The 24,683-nt window shown below is 39.8% G+C and overlaps 1 protein-coding gene across 2 annotated transcripts in view; it reads right to left on the reverse strand.

The window, feature by feature from the left end:
• LOC128982347 (5'-AMP-activated protein kinase catalytic subunit alpha-2-like) overlaps positions 1–24,683 on the reverse strand; it is a 51,958-nt gene that overhangs the window by 13,453 nt on the left and 13,822 nt on the right. The window lies entirely within an intron of this gene.

A 24,683-nucleotide genomic window follows, 5' to 3' on the forward strand; every position in this document is an offset into this window, starting at 1 on the left:
CTAAAACAAAGCCAGTTGTCTATTCTAAGTAAAACAAACACATGCAAAGCACACAAACCATCTTAATGAACCAACAAAAAAAAATACAGAGAAGAAACAAATACAGCTAAAAATAAAGCATGCAATATCAGGGCCGCCCCGAGGGCGGGGCGAGCGGGGCGACCGCCCTGGGCGCCGCGGCTAGGGGGGCGCCGCGGCTTTGGTAGGTAAAAAATTTAACAACGTTATCGGCAAACAGCGAACGAATATTTTCCGGGAACTCGTAAACATGTAATCAATGACAATGACTATTTAAAAAAGACAATATTTAGCTTTCGTTTTCGTTTTATTCGTAAAATTAATACTGTTATTTAATATACAACTCGTACTATTACTAGGCCTACTTTTACGTCTGCCGTGTTGGCAATACTGCGAGTCCGAGACATACACACTGCGCATTCACCCACACGCACCTACACTTGCTCGTTTCTAACCTCAAATTTAGTTCAGTGTAGTTGAGTTAGTCTATGGTAGTTGTTACGTTACGATTAGCTCAGTGGTTGTGCAAACTTGAACTGTTAATAAAGACGTGGTTTTGACGATAAGTACAACATGTAACAGTGATATTTCCTTAGGCCTATAGTAGGATTACTACAAAGTGAATGACTGTTTTAAATAACGATGTCTAAAAAACTTTCTGGAGCGCAAAGACGCAAGTTAGTTCGAGAAGAGGAGGCTGCGACTGAAGCACTTCTGAAAAAAGTCCCAAAGCTTACATCCTATTTTGCTCCTTCCAGTTCTTCGGCGGTAATAATTAGTGAGCCTGAACATGTCTCAGTAAACGTGAGTACACCTAATGAAGTCCTTCCAGATTCAGTTTCGATTGAAGAAAATATTAATGAGAATGAAAAGTTGTCGATTTCATCTCCTAAAACCGTCAACGTAGGCCTAATCAATTCAGATCCATCCTCTTGGCCAGATATCATTAATAGAGATGAAAGAGACGAGTTAATTTTAAAAGGGCCTATACCGTTAAAGGCTGATAATGATTATCCAAAAAATGCCCAAAAGAGACATTTTTCGAATGAACACCAATTTCGATGTGCGGAAAATGGGGAAAAGGTAAAACGCAAATGGTTGGTGTATTCTGAAGGCACCAACTCAGTATACTGCTTCTGTTGCCGACTTTTCGAGCCTAATTCAAAGTCACAACTTGGTCAAAAGTCAGGTTTTAATGATTGGAAACACCTGGCAGAGCGACTTCGTTTACACGAAACCACACCAGAGCATTTAAAAACTATGACTATCTGGTTTGAAGCCGAGCTACGTCTAAAAAAATGTATTTCGGTGAATCATGCTCTATCGGACCAAATTAGGAGAGAGACAGAAAGATGGCAGGAAGTTTTTAAGCGCCTTGTCGCTATAATCTTATATTTGGCAGAACATAATATCGCTTTTCGAGGGTCATCTTCAAAGCTATTTACTAAGAATAACGGCAATTACTTAGGTCTGATCGAGCTGATAGGACAATTCGATGGTGTCATGTCAGATCACTTGCGAAGGGTAACTAGTGCCTCCTCCCAAGTGACTCTTCTAGGAAATAATATTCAAAACGAGCTAATTTGTCTTTTGGGATCTGAAGTAAAGAAGGCTACAATCAGAAAAATAAATAAATCCAAGTATTTTTCTGTAATCTTGGACAGCACTCCAGATATAACCCATAAAGACCAGATATCTCTCACAATCCGATATGTAACAGAACAAGATGGAATAAGTGGTGATGTGGCCGTTGAAGAAAGTTTTATTGGATATAAAGTGGCAAAAGAATCAACTGGAGAAGCTCTCTCAGAGCTGTTGTTCGCTGAAATTGAAAGTTGCCATTTAAACATGAATGACTGCCGAGGACAAGCTTATGACAACGGTGCTAATATGGCTGGTGTAAACAAAGGTGTCCAGGCTAGAGTCTTAAAAGAATATCCTCGTGCTTCGTTTACACCGTGTACCAGTCACAGTTTGAATCTGGTAATATCTGATGGTGCAAAGTCGTCTGTTAAGTCAACCTCACTGTTTGGAATAATTCAGAGGATCTACACTATATTTGCGGGATCGACAAAACGCTATTGTATAGTGAGTGAACACGTCCAATCACTAACTATTAAACAAGTTTGTGAAACTCGCTGGGAAGCGAGGATTTCTTCCATTCAGGCTATCAGGTACCAGTATGCTGACGTTAGACAAGCATTAATTGAACTTGCAGACAGTGTTGAAGACCCTAAAACAGCATCAGAAGCTCAGTCTCTGATATCGCATATGGAAGATTTTTCTTTCTTGACTTGTTTAATTGTTTGGCACGACCTTCTGTTTCAAGTTAATCTTGTAAGCAAAACATTACAAGGGAAAATGACTGATTTAACATCAGCCAAAAGGCTGCTTGATAATTGCCAAGCCTTCCTAGGGTCTTTTCGAGAATCAGGGCTTGTAGATGCAATCATTTGTGCTAAGGAGATTGCCGAAAGTATTGGAACTGAGCCCGTTTTCCCGAAAAAGCCTTTAAGGAAGAAAAAGAAACAGTTTTCTTATGAAGGGCCAGATGAAATTAACGGTACTCCACAGGAACTCTTTAATAGGGATGTATTTTTGCCCCTTGTTGATAGTGTAACCACATCTCTTACTGAACGTACTGAACAGCTGAAAAAGCACCATTCTTTATGGAGCTTTTTGTATGACCTTAGCAAGTTGCCAGAAAAAGAGGAGTTGAAGAAGTGTTGCCTGAAACTTCAAGAATTTCTTACATTTGATAACATTAGTGACATAAACGTAAATGACTTGTATAATGAAATTATCCACGTGAAAAGCATCGTTCATGATGAACATAAAACAAATGAAGCGTTATCTCCCATCAAGGTGCTAAAGAGTATTAAGTCACATGACCAAAAAGATCTATTTACAAACTTGTGGATTGCTCTAAGGATATTGCTGACCATCCCCCTAACTGTAGCAAGTGCTGAACGAAGTTTTAGCAAGTTAAAACTCATCAAGACGTATCTGCGATCCACTATGACGCAAGAAAAGCTGAATGCATTGGCAATTTTATCGATAGAAAATGAGGCGGCAAAACAGTTAGACTTTAAAGACATTTTAACCTCTTTTGCAAATGCCAAAGCTAGGAAAATTCCATTGGGTGTAAATTAATCTTGTATTATGGTTTCAAAGTTGTATCTACTGTATTGCCAAAAGATTTATCTACATAAGTTCTGTTTGTTATACTGTAATTTCAATATTATAATGATACGTTTTTGTAAATAAAGTGTTGTGTTTCTTAATAAATGGTATACATTTTTTTTTAAACAATTTCAAAGATTTTCGTCTCTAATGCTTTTTCATATACTTTTATGGCAAATTATGTTAGCAAAAGTTCGGCATTTTGTAAATAATAGAGTTATTTTTAAATGCTAACAGCGTGCATTTACTAACATTATTGTTTACATTGACCGTCTATGGACCCATTCCTATATTTAAACAAACTGAATACTGTATGTAAAGGATTTAAAAAATACATGGATAACGTTCGATATCGATGAACCCTCTATCGACGCAAACCCCCGAAATACCTTTGTTTAGGAGGGGCGAAAATTTAAATCTTGCCCCGGGCGTCTATAGCCCTCGGGGCGGCCCTGTGCAATATAAATTAGGATAAAAGGCATACTACTTAAAAATGCACATTCCAATAGAAAAAATAACACTATAAGTGCTATATAAATCTATTTTGAGTTATTTTGGTGTTAGTACATTTCAAAGTTTGCCATGCAAAGTTTTAAGAACCATCTTGAAACTAAATTCAGAAATGCTTGAATTTGGCAAAATCTTAAATGTTTGATAAAATAATTTCATAATTAATCTTAATAAACTTTTAAACGTGCAAACACTAATTGCTTTTAAAATTAGAAAAATGTATTAGAATTCACAAATTTGAAATACTTGGGAGACTTATGGCCTACATTTTGAAACCTAAATCTAAAACTTTCCCAAAACATCAACACAAGAACAGAATGCTATAACATTGGTTATTACATAACTAACAATGTAGTAATAGTATGCATACATCATGAAAGATCTGGAAAAACTGTTGATGTGATATTGGGAAAAAAACTGATTACATTGCTCAGCAACATAAAATAATGAGGAAACGTTTTAGTTAAAATCTAATCTTGAAACTAATTGAAAATGTAAAAAACAATGTGTGAAAAGAGTCAATCTTCATTGTACGAGTTGTAAGTAAGAAGAATTTTTATGAGTTCTTAAGCAGCCTGCTGATCTGTAAAAAGGTATAAACAAATTAATAAATGGACAACACATAAATAATATGAAACATGAGGTAAATTGGTTAAAATAAATGGAAGATCAGCAAGACAACATGAACAAATGAGAGGGATCAGGTATGGACAGGTAAAAAATATTAGGAGAGAAAAAAAAACAGGAAAGCAAAAGCAGGTTAAAGGATGTAATGAAAGGGTAAAGGATAGGAGGACACCAAGGAGAGGTCGAGGAAGAATAGTAGAGGAAGGACAGGGTAAGGGAAGGAAAGGAGAAGAGCTGGGACAGGTTAAGGAAGATAAGGAGAGACAAAGAAGCACAGTAAAGCAAAAGCAGGATAAAGGATGTAAGGAGGACAAGGAGAGGTCAGCCAAGGATAGTAGAGAAGGGCAGGGTAAGAAAAGGAAAGGAGAAGAACAAGGACAGGTTAAGGAAGAAGAGGAGAGAAAAAGAAACAGAGGAAAGCAAAACAAGTAAGAGCACAGAAAACGTACTACTATAACCCAGAATGCCAACCGCATGGTAAAAAGCATTAAGCGGTTTGAGAGAGCTTTGCCTGTCAATCCGTAGGCAGCACCACCAGCGTCGCCATGCAATAGCATAGCAACGCTGGTGGCGCTGCCTACGGATTGACAGGCAAAGCTCTCTCAAACCGCTTAATGCTTTTTACCATGCGGTTGGCATTCTGGGTTATAGTAGTACGTTTTCTGTGGTAAAAGAAGCAAGAACATCAGAATAATAAAGGAACAAAGGCAGAATAAAGGAACAAAGGCAGAAAAAAAGAACAGGAGAAAGGGCAGAAAAGCAAAAGTATGAATGCAAAGCCAGGTACAGATAGGGTCATAGAGCGAGGACCTGTGAAAAGTAGGGAGGAGAGCTAAAAAAGGTGACCAAATAATGAGAGCGGAGAAAAAAAGGAGCAAGCACAAGTATAGAATTAATAGGAGAGTTAGGACAGATAAAGAATGGAGAGGAGAGGAAGGAAAGGGTGAAGGATGGAAGGAAAGCAAGAACATGAAATGAAGAAAAGGAGAGGTAGGACAAGAAAGAAAATATAACAAGGAGAGGGTAATGAAGGGGATCAAAGAAATGGCAGGTAAAGAAAGGAGAGGAGATGATGAAGCATTTGAGAAAAAAAAGAATAGAATAATGGAAGGTCAAGTGAAGGAAAGCCAGGAGAGGAAGGAAGAGAAATAAAAGAAAATAATCAAGGTGAAGAAAAAGTTTACGAAAGGTGAGCAAGGACAGGTCTAGGAAGGAGATCAGAAAAAGGACGGGTAAAGGAAGGAGAGAAAATTAAAAACGCTAAAATAAATTAGAAGAAAATAGGGTTATTGAAGGAAAGAGTAAAGGATTACCAAAAAACCAGGACAGGTGAAGGAAGGGCAGAAGAAGAAGGATAAACAAAATAATGATAGGGTAAAGGAAGGATGGTAGAGGAAGGACAGAGTAAAGGAAGGACAGGGCAAGGGTGGAAAGAGAACAAGGACAGGCCAAGCTAGAAAAGGAGTTAAGAAGGAAGGTTAAAGGATGGAAGGACAAGGACAAGACATGGAAGGATTGAATAGGAAGGACATGGTAAAGAAAGAAAAGGTAAAGGATGGGAGGAAGAACAGACAACAACACAACAACAGACAGATGGGACAAGGACAGGTTTAGGAAGGAGATGAGAATAAGGACGGGTAGAGGAAGAAGGGGAGATTAAGGACACTATAAAGGATGTGTGAATGACAGATCAAAGGATGGGGAAGGATAAGGAAAGGTCAAGAAAGAATATTAGAGGAAGGAGAGGGTAAAGGAAGGAAAGGGTTAAGGATAGCTAGGAGAACTAGGACAGTATAAGGAAGGAGAGGAGAGAAAAGGAATAACAGGAAAGCAAAAGCAAGTAAAATACGCAAGAAAATCAGAAGAATAAAAGGCAGAAGAATAAAAGAACAAAGGAAGGAAAGATGAACAGAGATTAAGGGCAGAAAAGCAACAAAAGGAATGCAAAGACAGATCCGTGTAAGGTTAGAGCAAGAGGAGGTAAAGAATCAGGAGGAGAGCTAAACGAGGTGACCAAATAATGATAGAGCAAGGAAAGGTAAGCAAAATGTAAAAAGTAAATGCTGGGAGGAGAACAAGGACAAGACACGGAAGTATTAGTGAAAAAAGACAGGTTTAAGGAAGGAAAGAATTAAGGATGGTAGAAAAGCAAAGACAGGCAAAGGAAAGCCAGGAGGGGAAGGAAGACTAATGATGGGATTGAACAATTTTAGGAAGGAGAGGAAAGCATGGACAGGTCTAGAAAGGAGATGAGAAGAAGGACTTGACAGGTAAAGAAAGGAGAAAAAGATAAGGACACTCTAAAGGATGTGTGAAGTACAGGGTTCAGGAAAAACATGAAATGGTCAAGAAACAATAGTAGAGGAAGGACAAAGTAAAGATAAAGGTAAACGATAGGAGGAGAATAAGGAGTTATGGAAGGAAAGAAGAGTGGGGACAGGTCTAAGAATGTGATAAGAAGGACGGGTATAACTAGGAGTGATAATGAATGACAGTATAAAGGATGTAAGGAGGACAGGGTAAAGAATAGAGGGACATCAAAGAAAGACCATGAAAAAATATAAGGACGGGGTAAAAGAAGGAAAGGGTAAAGAATGAGAGAAAACAAGGACAGGTGAAGGAAGAATAGGAGAAAGGGGGTAAAGGGATGCTAGTTGAGGAAGGAAGGGGTAAAGAAATGGAAGGGCAAATAATGGAAGGAGAAAAAGTACAGGTCAATGTCGAAGAGAATTAAAAAGGACGGGTAAAGGAAGGCAAGGGTAAAAGATGGGAAGGGATACGAGGACAGGGCAAGAAAAGATAGTAAAGGATGAACAGGATAGAGAAAGGACAGGTCAGGCTAGAGGAGGAGTTAAGGATGGGTAAAGGAATGAAAGGGTAAAGAATGAGAGGACAACAAGGACGCATAAGGGAAGGATAGTAGAGGAAGGACAGAGTAAAGAAAGGTAAGTTTAAGGATGGGAGAAGAACAAGGACAGGTAAAGGAAGAATAGGAGAACAAGGACATGAAAAGGAGAAAATGACAAGAAGCAGTTGAGCAAAACGAGGCCAAGAAAGGTTAAGGATGGAAGTAAACAAGGACAGGTCAAGCTAGAAGAGGAGTTAAGGACGGGTAAAGGAAGGGAAGCGTTAAGGATGGTAGGACAACAAGGATAGGACAAGGAAGGATAATAGAGGAAGGACAGGGTAAAGAAAGGTAAAGTTTAAGGATGGAAAAGAACTAGGAAAGGTTAAGGAAGGAGAGGAGAGCTAATACAGGTTATGAAAGGAGATGATAGGAGATTAAGGACACGATAAAGGATGTGTGAATGACAGGGTTAAGGATGGGGTAGGACTACAAAAGGTATAAGAGGTTAAGGAAAGGAGGAGAATTAGGACAGGATAAGAAAGGGGAGGAAATAAAAGGAAACCCAGTAAAAAAAGGAAGTAAAAGAAGCAAGGAGATGAATAAAACAAAAAGAGCAGAAAAAAAGAACTGAGAGAAAGGAGGGGGAAAGGATGGATGAAAACAAGGACAGGTCAGGCTAGAGGAGGAGTTAAGGATGGGTAAAGCAATCGAAGGGTAAAGAATGAGAGGACAACAAGGAAGGATATTAGAAGAAGGGCTGAGTAAGGAAAGGTAAGTTTAAGGATGGGAAAAGAACAAGGACAGGTAAAGGTAGGAAAGGAGAAGCAGGGTAAAGGAATGATAGGGTATAGGATGGATAGTAGAGGAAGGACAGGGTAAATATAGGTAAGGGTAAAGGATGGAAGAAAACAAGGACAGGTTAAGCTAGAAGAGGAGTAAAGGACGGGTAAATGGAGGGAAGGGTTAAGGATGGTAGGACAACAAGGATAGGACGAGGAAGGATAGTTGAAGAAGGACAGGGTAAAGAAAGGTAAAGTTTAAGGATGGAAAAGAACTATGAAAGGTTAAGGAAGGAGAGGAGAGCTAATACAGGTTAAGAAAGGAGATGGAAGGAGATTAAGGACACTATAAAGGATATGTGAATTACAGGGTTAAGGATAGGGTAGGACTAAAAAAGGTCAAGAATGAATATAAAAGGTTAAGGAAAGAAGGAGAATTAGGACAGGATAAGGAAGGGAAGGAAATAAAAGAAAACCCAGTAATAAAAAGGAAGTAAAAGAAGCAAGGGGATGAATAAAAAAAACAGAGCAAGAAAAAAAGAACTGAGAGAAAGGATGGGGAAAGGATGGAAGGAAAAAAGGACAGGTCAGGCTAGAGGAGGAGTTAAGGATGGGTAATTGAATGAAAGAGTAAAGAATGAGAGGACAACAAGGACACAACAAGGAAGGATAGTAGAGGAAGGACAGAGTAAAGAAAGGTAAGTTTAAGGATGGGAGAAAAACAAAGACAGGTAAAAGTAGAATAGGAGAACAAGGACATGAAAAGGAGAAAATGACAAGAAGCAGTTGAGCAAAGCGGGAGTACAGAGGAAGGACAGAGTAACGAAAAGTAAGTTTAAGAATGGGAAAAGAACAAGGACAGGTAAAGGTAGGAAAGGAGAAGCAGGGTAAAGGAATGATAGGGTAAAGGCTGGATCGTAGAGAAAGGACAGGGTAAAGATTAAGGGTAAAGGATAGAAGGAAACAAGGAAAGGTCAAGCTAGAAGAGGAGTTGAGTGGGTAAATGAAGGGAAGGGAGGATGGTATGACAACAAGGGTAGGACAAGGAAGGATAGTAGAAAAAGGACAGGGTAAAGATAGGTAAAGTTTAAAGATGGAAAAGAACTAGGAAGGGTTAAGGAAGGAGAGGAGAGCTAATTTAGGTTAAGAATGGAGATGAGAGGAGATTAAGGACACTATAAGGGATGTGTGGATGACAGGGTTAAGAATGGGGTAGGACTACGAAAGGTCGAAAAAGAATATAAAAGGAAGGAAACGGTTAAGGAAAGGAGGAAAATTAGGACAGGATAAAGAAGGAGAGGAGATAAAATGGAACCCAGTAAAAAAAGCTAGTAAAAAAAGCATGATGAATAAAAAAACCAGAAAAAAGAACTGAGGGAAAGGATAGAAAGGAAACAAGGACAGGTCAGGCTGAAGGAGGAGTTAAGGATGGGTAAAGGAATGAAAGGGTAAAGAATATGAGGACAACATGGACACAACAAGGTAGTATAGTAGAGGAAGGACAGAGAAAAGAAAGGTAAGTTTAAGGATGGGAAAAGAACAAGGACAGGTAAAAGTAGAATAGGAGAAGGACATGAAAAGGAGAAAAGGACAAGAAGCAGTTGAACAAAGCGAGGCCAAGGAAGGTTAAGGATGGAAGGAAACAGGGACAGGTCAAGCTAGAAGAGGAGTTAAGGACGGGTAAATTAAGAGAAGGGTTAAGGATCGTAAGACAACAAGGATAGGACAAGGAAGGATAGTTGAGGAAGGACAGGTAAAGGTAGGACAGGAGAAGCAGGGTAATGGAATGATAGAGTAAAGGCTGGATAGTAGAGGAAGGACAGGGTAAAGATTAAGGGTAAAGGATGGAAGGAAACAAGGAAAGGTCAAGCTAGAAAAAGTGTTAAGGACGGGTGAATGAAGGGAAGGGTTAAGGATGGTATGACAACAAGGGTAGGACAAGGAAGGATAATAGAGAAAGGACATGGTAAAGATAGGTAATGTTTAAGGAAAGAAAAAAACTAGGAAAGGTTAAGGAAGGAGGGGAGAGCTAATACAGGTTAAGAATGGAGATGAGAGGTGATTAAGGACACTATAAGGGATGTGAGAATGACAGGGTTAAGGATGGGGTAGGACTACGAAAGGTCAAAAAAGAATATAAAAGAAAGGAAACGGTTAAGGAAAGGAGGAAAATTAGGACAGAATAAAGAAGGAGAGGAGATAAAAGGAAACACAGTAAAAAAAAACAAGTAAAAATAGCAAGATAAATAAAACAAAAAAAAAACAGAAAAAAGAACTGAGAGAAAGGAGGGGGAAAAGATGGAAGGAAACAAGGACAGGTCAGGCTGAGGAGTTAAGGATGGGTAAAGGAATGAAAGGGTAAAGAATATGAGGACAACAAGGACACAACAAGGTAAGATAGTAGAGGAAGGACAGAGAAAAGAAAGGTAAGTTTAAGGATGGGTGAAGAACAAGGACAGGTAAAAGTAGAATAGGAGAACAAGGACATGAAAAGGAGAAAATGACAAGAAGCAGTTGAGCAAAGCGAGGCCAAGGAAGGTTAAGGATGTAAGGAAACAAGGACAGTTCAAGCTAGAAGAGAAGTTAAGGACGAGTAAATTAAGGAAAGGTTAAGGATGGTAGGACAACAAGGATAGGACAAGGAAGGATAGTAGAGGAAGGACAGGGTAAAGAAAGGTGAGTTTAAGGATGAAAAAAAACAAGGACAGGTAAAGGTAGGAAAGGAGAAGCAGGGTAAAGGAATGATAGGGTAAATGCTAGATAGTAGAGGAAGGACAGGGTAAAGATTAAGGGTAAAGGATGGAAGGAAACAAGGACAGGTCAAGCTAGAAGAGGAGTTAAGGACGGGTAAATGAAGGGAAGGGTTAAGGATGGTAGGACAACAAGGGTAGGACAAGGAATGATAGTAGAGAGAGGACAGGGTAAAGGTAGGTAAAGTTTAAGGATGGAAAAGAACTAGGAAAGGTTAAGGAAGGTGAGGAGAGCTAATACAGGTTAAGAATGGAGATGAGATGAGATTAAGGACACTATAAGGGATGTGTGAATGACAGGGTTAAGGATAAGGGAAGGACTACGAAAGGTCAAAAAAGAATGTAAAAGAAAGGAAACGGTTAAAGGAAGGAGGAAAATTAGGACAGGATAAAGAAGGAGAGGAGATAAAAGGAAACACAGTAAAAAAAACAAGTAAAAAAAGCAGGATGAATAAAACAGAAAAAAACAGTAAAAAGAACTGAGAGAAAGGAAGGGGAAAAGATGAAAGGAAACAAGGACAGGTCAGGCTGAAGGAGGAGTTAAGGATGGGTAAAGGACTAAAGGGTAAAGACTAAGAGGACAACAAGGACACAACAAGGTAGGATAGTAGAGGAAGGACAGAGTAAAGAAAGGTAAGTTTAAGGATGGGAGAAGAACAAGGACAGGTTAAAGTAAAATAGGAATACAAGGACATGAAAAGGAGAAATGACAAGAAGCAGTTGAGCAAAGCGAGGCCAAGGAAGGTTAAGGATGGAAGGAAACAAGGACAGGTCAAGCTAGAAGAGGAGTTAAGGACGGGTAAATTAAGAGAAGGGTTAAGGATAGTAAGGCAACAAGGATAGGACAAGGAAGGATAGTTAAGGAAGGACAGGGTAAAGAAAGTTAGTTTAAGGATGGGGAAAGAACAAGGAGAGGTAAAGGTAGGAAAGGAGAAGCAGGGTAATGGAATGATAGGGTAAAAGCTGGATAGTAGAGGAAGGACAGGGTAAAGATTAAGGGTAAAGGATGGAAGGAAACAAGGACAGGTCAAGCTAGAAGAGGAGTTAAGGACGGGTAAATGAAGGGAAGAGTTAAGGATATTAGGACAACAAGGGTAGGACAAGGAAGGATAGTAGAGAGAGGACAGGGTAAAGATAAGTAAAGTTCAAGGATGAAAAGAACTAGGAAAGGTTAAGGAAGGAGAGGAGAGCTAATACAGGTTAAGAATGGAGATGAGAGGAGATTAAGGACACTATAAGGGATGTGAGAAAAGGCAACTAAAAAAAAGCAAGATGAATAAAACAAAAAAAAAACAGAAAAAGAACTGAAAGAAAGGAGGGGGAAAGGATGGAAGGAAACAAGGACAGGTCAGGCTGAATGAGAAGTTAAGGATGGGTAAAGGAATGAAAGGTTAAAGAATAAGAGGACAAAAAGGACATAACAATTTAGGATAGTAGAGGAAGGACAGAGAAAAGAAAGGTAAGTTTAAGGATGGGTGAAGAACAAGGACAGGTAAAAGTAGAATAGGAGAACAAGGACATGAAAAGGAGAAAATGACAAGAATCAGTTGAGCAAAGCGAGGCAAAGGAAGGTTAAGGATGGAAGGAAACAAGGACAGTTCAAGCTAGAAGAGGAGTTAAGGACGGGTAAATAAAGGGAAGGGTTTAGGATGGTAGGACAACAAGGATAGGACAAGGAAGGATAGTAGAGGAAGGACAGGGTAAAGAAAGGTAAGTTTAAGGATGAAAAAAGAACAAGGACAGGTAAAGGTAGGAAAGGAGAAGCAGGGTAAAGGAATGATAGGGTAAATGCTAGATAGTAGAGGAAGGACAGGGTAAAGATTAAGGGTAAAGGATGGAAGGAAACAAGGACAGGTCAAGCTAGAAGAGGAGTTAAGGACGAGTAAATGAAGGGAAGGGTTAAGGATGGTAGGACAACAAGAGTAGGACAAGGAAGGATAGTAGAAAGAGGACAGGGTAAAGATAGGTAAAGTTTAAGGATGGAAAAGAACTAGGAAAGGTTAAGGAAGGAGAGGAGAGCTAATACAGGTTAAGAATGGAGATGAGAGGAGATTAAGGACACTATAAGGGATGTGAGAATGACAGGGTTAAGGATGGGGTAGGACTACGAAAGGTCAAAAAAGAATATAAAAGGAAGGAAACGGTTAAGGAAAGGAGGAAAATTAGGACAGGATAAAGAAGGAGAGGAGATAAAAGGAAACCCAGTAAAAAAAAACAAGTAAAAAAAGCAAGATGAATAAAACAAAAAAAAACTGAAAAAAGAACTGAGAGAAAGGAGGGGGAAAGGATGGAAGGAAACAAGGACAGGTCAGGCCTAAGGAGGAGTTAAGGATGGGTAAGGAAAGGGTAAAAAATAAGAGGACAACAAGGACACAACAAGGCAAGATAGTACAGAAAGGACATAGTAAAGAAAGATAAGTTTAAGGATGGGAGAAGAAAAAAACAAGGATAGGTATAGGTAGAATAGGAGAACAAGGACATGAAAAGGAGAGAATGACAAGAAGCAGTTGAGCAAAGCGAGGCCAAGGAAGGTAAAGGATGGAAGGAAACAAGGACAGGTCAAGCTAGAAGAGGAGTTAAGGACGGGTAAATGAAGGGAAGGGTTAAGGGTGGTAGGACAACAAGGATAGGACAAGGAACGATAGTTGAGGAAGGACAGGGTAAAGAAAGGTTAGTTTAAGAATGGGAAAAGAACAAGGACAGGTAAAGGTAGGAAAGGAGAAGCAGGGTAAAGGAATGATAGGGTAAAGGCTGGATAGTAGAGGAAGGACAGGGTAAAGATCAAGGGTAAAGGATGGAAGGAAACAGGGACAGGACAAGCTAGAAGAGGAGTTAAGGACGGGTAAATGAAGGGAGGGTTAAGGATGGTAGGACAACAAGGGTAGGACAAGGGAGGATATTAGAGAAAGGACAGGGTAAAGATAGGTAATGTTTAAGGATGAAAAAGAACTAGGAAAGGTTAAGGAAGGAGAGGAGAGCTAATACAGGTTAAGAATGGAGATGAGAGGAGATTAAGGACACTATAAGGGATGTGAGAATGACAGGGTTAAGGATGGGGTAGGACTACGAAAGGTCAAAAAAGAATATAAAAGGAAGGAAACGGTTAAGGAAAGGAGGAAAATTAGGACAGGATAAAGAAGGAGAGGAGATAAAAGGAAACCCAGTAAAAAAGGCAAGTAAAAAAAGCAAGATGAATAAAACAAAAAAAAAACAGAAAAAAGAACTGAGAGAAAGGAGGGGGAAAGGATGGAAGAAAACAAGGACAGGTCAGGCTGAAGGAGGAGTTAAGGATGGGTAAAGGAATGAAAGGGTAAAGAATAAGAGGACAAAAAGGACACAACAAGGTAGGATAGTAGAGGAAGGACAGAGTAAAGAAAGGTAAGTTTAAGGATGGGAGAAGAACAAGGACAGGTAAAAGTAGAATAGGAGAACAAGGACATGAAAAGGAGAAAATGACAAGAAGCAGTTGAGCAAAGCGAGGCAAAGGAAGGTTAAGGATGGAAGGAAACAAGGACAGGTCAAGCTAGAAGAGGAGTTAAGGACGGGTAAATGAAGGGAAGGGTTAAGAATGGTAGGACAACAAGGGTAGGACAAGGAAGGATAGTAGAGAGAGGACAGAGTAAAGATAGGTAAAGTTCAAGGATGGAAAAGAACTAGGAAAGGTTAAGGAAGGAGAGGAGAGCTAATACAGGTTAAAAATGGAGATGAGAGGAGATTAAGGACACTATAAGGGATGTGAGAATGACAGGGTTAAGGATGGGGTAGGACTACGAAAGGTCAAAAAAGAATATAAAAGGAAGGAAACGGTTAAGGAAAGGAGGAAAATTAAAACAGGATAAAGAAGGAGAGGAGATAAAAGGAAACCCAGTAAAAAAGGCAAGTAAAAAAAAGCAAGATGAATAAAACAGAAAAAAAACAGAAAAAAGAACTGAGAGAAAGGAGGGGGAAAGGATGGAAGGAAACAAGGACAGGTCAGGCTGAAGGAGGAGTTAAGGATGGGTAAAGGAATGAAAGGGTAAAGAATAAGAGGACAAAAAGGACACAACAAGGTAGGATAGTAGAGGAAGGACAGAGTAAAGAAAGGTAAGTTTAAGGATGGGAGAAGAACAAGGACAGGTAAAAGTAGAATAGGAGAACAAGGACATGAAAAGGAGAAAATGACAAGAAGCAGTTGAGCAAAGCGAGGCCAAGGAAGGTTAAGGATGGAAGGAAACAAGGACAGGTCAAGCTAGAAGAGGAGTTAAGGACGGGTAAATTAAGGGAAGGGTTAAGGATGGTAGGACAACAAGGATAGGACAAGGAAGGATAGTAGAGGAAGGAAAGGGTAAAGAAAGGCGAGTTTAAGGATGAATAAAGAACAAGGACAGGTAAAGGTAGGAAAGGAGAAGCAGGGTAAAGATTAAGGGTAAAGCATGGAAGGAAACGAGGACAGGTCAAGCTAGAAGAGGAGTTAAGGACGGGTAAATGAAGGGAAGGGTTAAGGATATTAGGACAACAAGGGTAGGACAAGGAAGGATAGTAGAGAGAGGCAGGGTAAAGATAGGTAAAGTTCAAGGATGGAAAAGAACTAGGAAAGGTTTAGAAAGGAGAAGAGAGCTAAACAGGTTAAGAATGGAGATGAGAGGAGATTAAGGACACTATAAGGGATGTGTGAATGACAGGGTTAAGGATGGGGTAGGACTACGAAAGGTCGAAAAAGAATATAAAAGGAAGGAAACGGTTAAGGAAAGGAGGAAAATTAGGACAGGATAAAGAAGGAGAGGAGATAAAAGGAAACCCAGTAAAAAAAGCAAGATGAATAAAACAAAAAAAAAAACAGAAAAAAGAACTGAGAGAAAGGAAGGGGGAAAGGATGGAAGGAAACAAGGACAGGTCAGGCTAGAGGAGGAGTTAAGGATGGGTAAAGGAATAAAAGGGTAAAGAATGAGAAGACAACAAGGAAGGATATTAGAAGAAGGGCTGAGTAAGGAAAGGTAAGTTTAAGGATGGGAAAAGAACAAGGACAGGTAAAGGTAGGAAAGGAGAAGCAGGGTAAAGGAATGATAGGGTATAGGATGGATAGTAGAGGAAGGACAGGGTAAATATAGGTAAGGGTAAAGGATGGAAGAAAACAAGGACAGGTTAAGCTAGAAGAGGAGTAAAGGACGGGTAAATGGAGGGAAGGGTTAAGGATGGTAGGACAACAAGGATAGGACGAGGAAGGATAGTTGAAGAAGGACAGGGTAAAGAAAGGTAAAGTTTAAGGATGGAAAAAAACTATGAAAGGTTAAGGAAGGAGAGGAGAGCTAATACAGGTTAAGAAAGGAGATGGAAGGAGATTAAGGACACTATAAAGGATATGTGAATTACAGGGTTAAGGATAGGGTAGGACTAAAAAAGGTCAAGAATGAATATAAAAGGTTAAGGAAAGAAGGAGAATTAGGACAGGATAAGGAAGGGAAGGAAATAAAAGAAAACCCAGTAATAAAAAGGAAGTAAAAGAAGCAAGGGGATGAATAAAAAAAACAGAGCAAGAAAAAAAGAACTGAGAGAAAGGATGGGGAAAGGATGGAAGGAAAAAAGGACAGGTCAGGCTAGAGGAGGAGTTAAGGATGGGTAATTGAATGAAAGAGTAAAGAATGAGAGGACAACAAGGAAGGATAGTAGAGGAAGGACAGAGTAAAGAAAGGTAAGTTTAAGGATGGGAGAAAAACAAAGACAGGTAAAAGTAGAATAGGAGAACAAGGACATGAAAAGGAGAAAATGACAAGAAGCAGTTGAGCAAAGCGGGAGTACAGAGGAAGGACAGAGTAACGAAAAGTAAGTTTAAGAATGGGAAAAGAACAAGGACAGGTAAAGGTAGGAAAGGAGAAGCAGGGTAAAGGAATGATAGGGTAAAGGCTGGATCGTAGAGAAAGGACAGGGTAAAGATTAAGGGTAAAGGATAGAAGGAAACAAGGAAAGGTCAAGCTAGAAGAGGAGTTGAGTGGGTAAATGAAGGGAAGGGTTAAGGATGGTATGACAACAAGGGTAGGACAAGGAAGGATAGTAGAAAAAGGACAGGGTAAAGATAGGTAAAGTTTAAAGATGGAAAAGAACTAGGAAGGGTTAAGGAAGGAGAGGAGAGCTAATTTAGGTTAAGAATGGAGATGAGAGGAGATTAAGGACACTATAAGGGATGTGTGGATGACAGGGTTAAGAATGGGGTAGGACTACGAAAGGTCGAAAAAGAATATAAAAGGAAGGAAACGGTTAAGGAAAGGAGGAAAATTAGGACAGGATAAAGAAGGAGAGGAGATAAAATGGAACCCAGTAAAAAAAGCTAGTAAAAAAAGCATGATGAATAAAAAAACCAGAAAAAAGAACTGAGGGAAAGGATAGAAAGGAAACAAGGACAGGTCAGGCTGAAGGAGGAGTTAAGGATGGGTAAAGGAATGAAAGGGTAAAGAATATGAGGACAACATGGACACAACAAGGTAGTATAGTAGAGGAAGGACAGAGAAAAGAAAGGTAAGTTTAAGGATGGGAAAAGAACAAGGACAGGTAAAAGTAGAATAGGAGAAGGACATGAAAAGGAGAAAAGGACAAGAAGCAGTTGAACAAAGCGAGGCCAAGGAAGGTTAAGGATGGAAGGAAACAGGGACAGGTCAAGCTAGAAGAGGAGTTAAGGACGGGTAAATTAAGAGAAGGGTTAAGGATCGTAAGACAACAAGGATAGGACAAGGAAGGATAGTTGAGGAAGGACAGGTAAAGGTAGGACAGGAGAAGCAGGGTAATGGAATGATAGAGTAAAGGCTGGATAGTAGAGGAAGGACAGGGTAAAGATTAAGGGTAAAGGATGGAAGGAAACAAGGAAAGGTCAAGCTAGAAAAAGTGTTAAGGACGGGTGAATGAAGGGAAGGGTTAAGGATGGTATGACAACAAGGGTAGGACAAGGAAGGATAATAGAGAAAGGACATGGTAAAGATAGGTAATGTTTAAGGAAAGAAAAAAACTAGGAAAGGTTAAGGAAGGAGGGGAGAGCTAATACAGGTTAAGAATGGAGATGAGAGGTGATTAAGGACACTATAAGGGATGTGAGAATGACAGGGTTAAGGATGGGGTAGGACTACGAAAGGTCAAAAAAGAATATAAAAGAAAGGAAACGGTTAAGGAAAGGAGGAAAATTAGGACAGAATAAAGAAGGAGAGGAGATAAAAGGAAACACAGTAAAAAAAAACAAGTAAAAATAGCAAGATAAATAAAACAAAAAAAAAAACAGAAAAAAGAACTGAGAGAAAGGAGGGGGAAAAGATGGAAGGAAACAAGGACAGGTCAGGCTGAGGAGTTAAGGATGGGTAAAGGAATGAAAGGGTAAAGAATATGAGGACAACAAGGACACAACAAGGTAAGATAGTAGAGGAAGGACAGAGAAAAGAAAGGTAAGTTTAAGGATGGGTGAAGAACAAGGACAGGTAAAAGTAGAATAGGAGAACAAGGACATGAAAAGGAGAAAATGACAAGAAGCAGTTGAGCAAAGCGAGGCCAAGGAAGGTTAAGGATGTAAGGAAACAAGGACAGTTCAAGCTAGAAGAGAAGTTAAGGACGAGTAAATTAAGGAAAGGTTAAGGATGGTAGGACAACAAGGATAGGACAAGGAAGGATAGTAGAGGAAGGACAGGGTAAAGAAAGGTGAGTTTAAGGATGAAAAAAAACAAGGACAGGTAAAGGTAGGAAAGGAGAAGCAGGGTAAAGGAATGATAGGGTAAATGCTAGATAGTAGAGGAAGGACAGGGTAAAGATTAAGGGTAAAGGATGGAAGGAAACAAGGACAGGTCAAGCTAGAAGAGGAGTTAAGGACGGGTAAATGAAGGGAAGGGTTAAGGATGGTAGGACAACAAGGGTAGGACAAGGAATGATAGTAGAGAGAGGACAGGGTAAAGGTAGGTAAAGTTTAAGGATGGAAAAGAACTAGGAAAGGTTAAGGAAGGTGAGGAGAGCTAATACAGGTTAAGAATGGAGATGAGATGAGATTAAGGACACTATAAGGGATGTGTGAATGACAGGGTTAAGGATAAGGGAAGGACTACGAAAGGTCAAAAAAGAATGTAAAAGAAAGGAAACGGTTAAAGGAAGGAGGAAAATTAGGACAGGATAAAGAAGGAGAGGAGATAAAAGGAAACACAGTAAAAAAAACAAGTAAAAAAAGCAGGATGAATAAAACAGAAAAAAACAGTAAAAAGAACTGAGAGAAAGGAAGGGGAAAAGATGAAAGGAAACAAGGACAGGTCAGGCTGAAGGAGGAGTTAAGGATGGGTAAAGGACTAAAGGGTAAAGACTAAGAGGACAACAAGGACACAACAAGGTAGGATAGTAGAGGAAGGACAGAGTAAAGAAAGGTAAGTTTAAGGATGGGAGAAGAACAAGGACAGGTTAAAGTAAAATAGGAATACAAGGACATGAAAAGGAGAAATGACAAGAAGCAGTTGAGCAAAGCGAGGCCAAGGAAGGTTAAGGATGGAAGGAAACAAGGACAGGTCAAGCTAGAAGAGGAGTTAAGGACGGGTAAATTAAGAGAAGGGTTAAGGATAGTAAGGCAACAAGGATAGGACAAGGAAGGATAGTTAAGGAAGGACAGGGTAAAGAAAGTTAGTTTAAGGATGGGGAAAGAACAAGGAGAGGTAAAGGTAGGAAAGGAGAAGCAGGGTAATGGAATGATAGGGTAAAAGCTGGATAGTAGAGGAAGGACAGGGTAAAGATTAAGGGTAAAGGATGGAAGGAAACAAGGACAGGTCAAGCTAGAAGAGGAGTTAAGGACGGGTAAATGAAGGGAAGAGTTAAGGATATTAGGACAACAAGGGTAGGACAAGGAAGGATAGTAGAGAGAGGACAGGGTAAAGATAAGTAAAGTTCAAGGATGAAAAGAACTAGGAAAGGTTAAGGAAGGAGAGGAGAGCTAATACAGGTTAAGAATGGAGATGAGAGGAGATTAAGGACACTATAAGGGATGTGAGAAAAGGCAACTAAAAAAAAGCAAGATGAATAAAACAAAAAAAAAAACAGAAAAAGAACTGAAAGAAAGGAGGGGGAAAGGATGGAAGGAAACAAGGACAGGTCAGGCTGAATGAGAAGTTAAGGATGGGTAAAGGAATGAAAGGTTAAAGAATAAGAGGACAAAAAGGACATAACAATTTAGGATAGTAGAGGAAGGACAGAGAAAAGAAAGGTAAGTTTAAGGATGGGTGAAGAACAAGGACAGGTAAAAGTAGAATAGGAGAACAAGGACATGAAAAGGAGAAAATGACAAGAATCAGTTGAGCAAAGCGAGGCAAAGGAAGGTTAAGGATGGAAGGAAACAAGGACAGTTCAAGCTAGAAGAGGAGTTAAGGACGGGTAAATAAAGGGAAGGGTTTAGGATGGTAGGACAACAAGGATAGGACAAGGAAGGATAGTAGAGGAAGGACAGGGTAAAGAAAGGTAAGTTTAAGGATGAAAAAAGAACAAGGACAGGTAAAGGTAGGAAAGGAGAAGCAGGGTAAAGGAATGATAGGGTAAATGCTAGATAGTAGAGGAAGGACAGGGTAAAGATTAAGGGTAAAGGATGGAAGGAAACAAGGACAGGTCAAGCTAGAAGAGGAGTTAAGGACGAGTAAATGAAGGGAAGGGTTAAGGATGGTAGGACAACAAGAGTAGGACAAGGAAGGATAGTAGAAAGAGGACAGGGTAAAGATAGGTAAAGTTTAAGGATGGAAAAGAACTAGGAAAGGTTAAGGAAGGAGAGGAGAGCTAATACAGGTTAAGAATGGAGATGAGAGGAGATTAAGGACACTATAAGGGATGTGAGAATGACAGGGTTAAGGATGGGGTAGGACTACGAAAGGTCAAAAAAGAATATAAAAGGAAGGAAACGGTTAAGGAAAGGAGGAAAATTAGGACAGGATAAAGAAGGAGAGGAGATAAAAGGAAACCCAGTAAAAAAAAACAAGTAAAAAAAGCAAGATGAATAAAACAAAAAAAAACTGAAAAAAGAACTGAGAGAAAGGAGGGGGAAAGGATGGAAGGAAACAAGGACAGGTCAGGCCTAAGGAGAAGTTAAGGATGGGTAAGGAAAGGGTAAAAAATAAGAGGACAACAAGGACACAACAAGGCAAGATAGTACAGAAAGGACATAGTAAAGAAAGATAAGTTTAAGGATGGGAGAAGAAAAAAACAAGGATAGGTATAGGTAGAATAGGAGAACAAGGACATGAAAAGGAGAGAATGACAAGAAGCAGTTGAGCAAAGCGAGGCCAAGGAAGGTAAAGGATGGAAGGAAACAAGGACAGGTCAAGCTAGAAGAGGAGTTAAGGACGGGTAAATGAAGGGAAGGGTTAAGGGTGGTAGGACAACAAGGATAGGACAAGGAACGATAGTTGAGGAAGGACAGGGTAAAGAAAGGTTAGTTTAAGAATGGGAAAAGAACAAGGACAGGTAAAGGTAGGAAAGGAGAAGCAGGGTAAAGGAATGATAGGGTAAAGGCTGGATAGTAGAGGAAGGACAGGGTAAAGATCAAGGGTAAAGGATGGAAGGAAACAGGGACAGGACAAGCTAGAAGAGGAGTTAAGGACGGGTAAATGAAGGGAGGGTTAAGGATGGTAGGACAACAAGGGTAGGACAAGGGAGGATATTAGAGAAAGGACAGGGTAAAGATAGGTAATGTTTAAGGATGAAAAAGAACTAGGAAAGGTTAAGGAAGGAGAGGAGAGCTAATACAGGTTAAGAATGGAGATGAGAGGAGATTAAGGACACTATAAGGGATGTGAGAATGACAGGGTTAAGGATGGGGTAGGACTACGAAAGGTCAAAAAAGAATATAAAAGGAAGGAAACGGTTAAGGAAAGGAGGAAAATTAGGACAGGATAAAGAAGGAGAGGAGATAAAAGGAAACCCAGTAAAAAAGGCAAGTAAAAAAAGCAAGATGAATAAAACAAAAAAAAAACAGAAAAAAGAACTGAGAGAAAGGAGGGGGAAAGGATGGAAGAAAACAAGGACAGGTCAGGCTGAAGGAGGAGTTAAGGATGGGTAAAGGAATGAAAGGGTAAAGAATAAGAGGACAAAAAGGACACAACAAGGTAGGATAGTAGAGGAAGGACAGAGTAAAGAAAGGTAAGTTTAAGGATGGGAGAAGAACAAGGACAGGTAAAAGTAGAATAGGAGAACAAGGACATGAAAAGGAGAAAATGACAAGAAGCAGTTGAGCAAAGCGAGGCAAAGGAAGGTTAAGGATGGAAGGAAACAAGGACAGGTCAAGCTAGAAGAGGAGTTAAGGACGGGTAAATGAAGGGAAGGGTTAAGAATGGTAGGACAACAAGGGTAGGACAAGGAAGGATAGTAGAGAGAGGACAGAGTAAAGATAGGTAAAGTTCAAGGATGGAAAAGAACTAGGAAAGGTTAAGGAAGGAGAGGAGAGCTAATACAGGTTAAAAATGGAGATGAGAGGAGATTAAGGACACTATAAGGGATGTGAGAATGACAGGGTTAAGGATGGGGTAGGACTACGAAAGGTCAAAAAAGAATATAAAAGGAAGGAAACGGTTAAGGAAAGGAGGAAAATTAAAACAGGATAAAGAAGGAGAGGAGATAAAAGGAAACCCAGTAAAAAAGGCAAGTAAAAAAAAGCAAGATGAATAAAACAGAAAAAAAACAGAAAAAAGAACTGAGAGAAAGGAGGGGGAAAGGATGGAAGGAAACAAGGACAGGTCAGGCTGAAGGAGGAGTTAAGGATGGGTAAAGGAATGAAAGGGTAAAGAATAAGAGGACAAAAAGGACACAACAAGGTAGGATAGTAGAGGAAGGACAGAGTAAAGAAAGGTAAGTTTAAGGATGGGAGAAGAACAAGGACAGGTAAAAGTAGAATAGGAGAACAAGGACATGAAAAGGAGAAAATGACAAGAAGCAGTTGAGCAAAGCGAGGCCAAGGAAGGTTAAGGATGGAAGGAAACAAGGACAGGTCAAGCTAGAAGAGGAGTTAAGGACGGGTAAATTAAGGGAAGGGTTAAGGATGGTAGGACAACAAGGATAGGACAAGGAAGGATAGTAGAGGAAGGAAAGGGTAAAGAAAGGCGAGTTTAAGGATGAATAAAGAACAAGGACAGGTAAAGGTAGGAAAGGAGAAGCAGGGTAAAGATTAAGGGTAAAGCATGGAAGGAAACGAGGACAGGTCAAGCTAGAAGAGGAGTTAAGGACGGGTAAATGAAGGGAAGGGTTAAGGATATTAGGACAACAAGGGTAGGACAAGGAAGGATAGTAGAGAGAGGCAGGGTAAAGATAGGTAAAGTTCAAGGATGGAAAAGAACTAGGAAAGGTTTAGAAAGGAGAAGAGAGCTAAACAGGTTAAGAATGGAGATGAGAGGAGATTAAGGACACTATAAGGGATGTGTGAATGACAGGGTTAAGGATGGGGTAGGACTACGAAAGGTCGAAAAAGAATATAAAAGGAAGGAAACGGTTAAGGAAAGGAGGAAAATTAGGACAGGATAAAGAAGGAGAGGAGATAAAAGGAAACCCAGTAAAAAAAGCAAGATGAATAAAACAAAAAAAAAAACAGAAAAAAGAACTGAGAGAAAGGAAGGGGGAAAGGATGGAAGGAAACAAGGACAGGTCAGGCTAGAGGAGGAGTTAAGGATGGGTAAAGGAATAAAAGGGTAAAGAATGAGAAGACAACAAGGACACAACAAGGCAGGGTACGGAAAGGACAGAGTAAAGAAAGATAAGTTTAAGGATAGGAGAAGAAAAAAACAAGGACAGGTATAGGTAGAATAGGAGAACAAGGACATGAAAAGGAGAGAATGACAAGAAGCAGTTGAGCAAAGCGAGGCCAAGGAAGGTAAAGGATGGAAGGAAACAAGGACAGGTCAAGCTAGAAGAGGAGTTAAGGACGGGTAAATGAAGGGAAGGGTTAAGGATGGTAGGACAAGGATAGGACAAGGAAGTAGTTGAGGAAGGACAGGGTAAAGAAAGGTTAGTTTAAGGATGGGAAAAGAACAAGGACAGGTAAAGGTAGGAAAGGAGAAGCAGGGTAAAGAAATGATAGGGTAAAGGCTGGATAGTAGAGGAAGGACAGGGTAAAGATTAAGGGTAAAGGATGGAAGGAAACAGGGACAGGTCAAGCTAGAAGAGGAGTTAAGGACGGGTAAATGAAGGGAAGGGTTAAGGATGGTAAGACAACAAGGGTAGGACAAGGAAGGATAGTAGAGAGAGGACAGGGTAAAGATAGGTAAAGTTTAAGGATGGAAAAGAACTAGGAAAGTTAGGGAAGGAGAGGAGAGCTAATACAGGTTAAGAATGGAGATGAGAGGAGATTAAGGACACTATAAGGGATGTGTTAATGACAGGGTTAAGGATGGGGTAGGACTACGAAAGGTCAAAAAAGAATATCAAAGGAAGGAAACGGTTAAGGAAGGGAGGAAAATTAGGACAGGATAAAGAAGGATAGGAGATAAAAGGGAACCCAGTAAAAAAAGCAAGTAAAAAAAGCAAGATGAATAAAAAAAAACAGAAAAAAGAACTGTGAGAAAGGAGGGGGAAAGGATAGAAAGGAAACAAGGACAGGTCAGGCTGAAGGAGGAGTTAAGGATGGGTAAAGGAATGAAAGGGTAAAGAATAAAAGAACAACAAGGACACAACAAGGTAGGATAGTAGAGGAAGGACAAAGAAAAGAAAGGTAAGTTTAAGGATGGGAGAAGAACAAGGACAGGTAAAAGTAGAATAGGAGAACAAGGACATAAAAAGGAGAAAATGACAAGAAGCAGTTGAGCAAAGCGAGGCCAAGGAAGGTTAAGAATGGAGATGAGAGGAGATTAAGGACACTATAAGGGATGTGTAAATGACAGGGTTAAGGATGGGGTAGGACTACGAAAGGTCAAAAAAGAATATAAAAGGAAGGAAACTGTTAAGGAAAGGAGGAAAATTAGGACAGGATAAAGATAAAAGGAAACCCAGTAAAAAAAAGCAAGTAAAAAAAGCAAGATG

The sequence above is a fragment of the Macrosteles quadrilineatus genome, unplaced genomic scaffold (genome assembly GCF_028750875.1).
Source record: "Macrosteles quadrilineatus isolate MER2022 unplaced genomic scaffold, UCM_ALF_1.0 Scaffold_210__1_contigs__length_175684, whole genome shotgun sequence".
Lineage (NCBI taxonomy): Eukaryota > Metazoa > Arthropoda > Insecta > Hemiptera > Cicadellidae > Macrosteles > Macrosteles quadrilineatus.